This window comes from Trachymyrmex cornetzi, unplaced genomic scaffold (genome assembly GCF_001594075.2).
Source record: "Trachymyrmex cornetzi isolate Tcor2-1 unplaced genomic scaffold, Tcor1.1 scaffold1369, whole genome shotgun sequence".
Classification (NCBI taxonomy): Eukaryota; Metazoa; Arthropoda; class Insecta; order Hymenoptera; family Formicidae; genus Trachymyrmex; species Trachymyrmex cornetzi.
In genome coordinates, this window is record NW_017295948.1 from 26,822 (window position 1) to 27,453 (window position 632).

General features: G+C 32.8%; 1 pseudogene; it reads left to right on the forward strand.

Moving 5' to 3' along the window:
- The window catches only part of LOC108770855 (uncharacterized), a 1,195-nt pseudogene extending 619 nt beyond the window's left edge, over positions 1-576 (forward strand).
- Positions 577-632: the final 56 nt, after the last annotated feature.

The following is a 632-nucleotide window of genomic DNA, read 5'->3' on the forward strand; positions in this document are numbered from 1 at the left end:
TTCACGGCTTCTCGCTATCGCGTCTACTGTCACGAAATCTGCGAACATGCTGAAAATGATGTATGATGACGAATCCTTCGACCGCAACAACATCCTTGATTGTGAGTTGATCGCTTTGGTCTTCGGAGAGCATTAATTATGTACACTATTCGATAATAAATACTATTGTGTACACCATTCGATAATAAATACTATTCTATTAATTATAAAACACTTTTATTTATTTACCCTACCTTTATACACTACATTTACTTATATTCGTATATAGTTTAAAAGGAAAAGGAAATGGTCTATAATCTTTCAAGGAAAAAAATGAAAAACTGCTGCTTGATCGTAATATATAATGTCACTCGCGCTGTCACGGACAGTTAATCTAATTTGAAACTTGTGCAGTATACAGTGTGCAGTGTACACATAATGGAAAACATAGTGAATATTGTGCGGAATATACCCGAAGAACATTTACTCCGTATCGTTGATGGGTTTTTTGCTGAATTTGAAGAAGAATTCGAAAATATTGGAAACATCGACGATATGGAGTACATGTCGGATGACTCTGGATACTGTACGAATTAAGGTAACACTAACGATACATATTATAATATTAATAATTTTTATTAATTTATTTTATA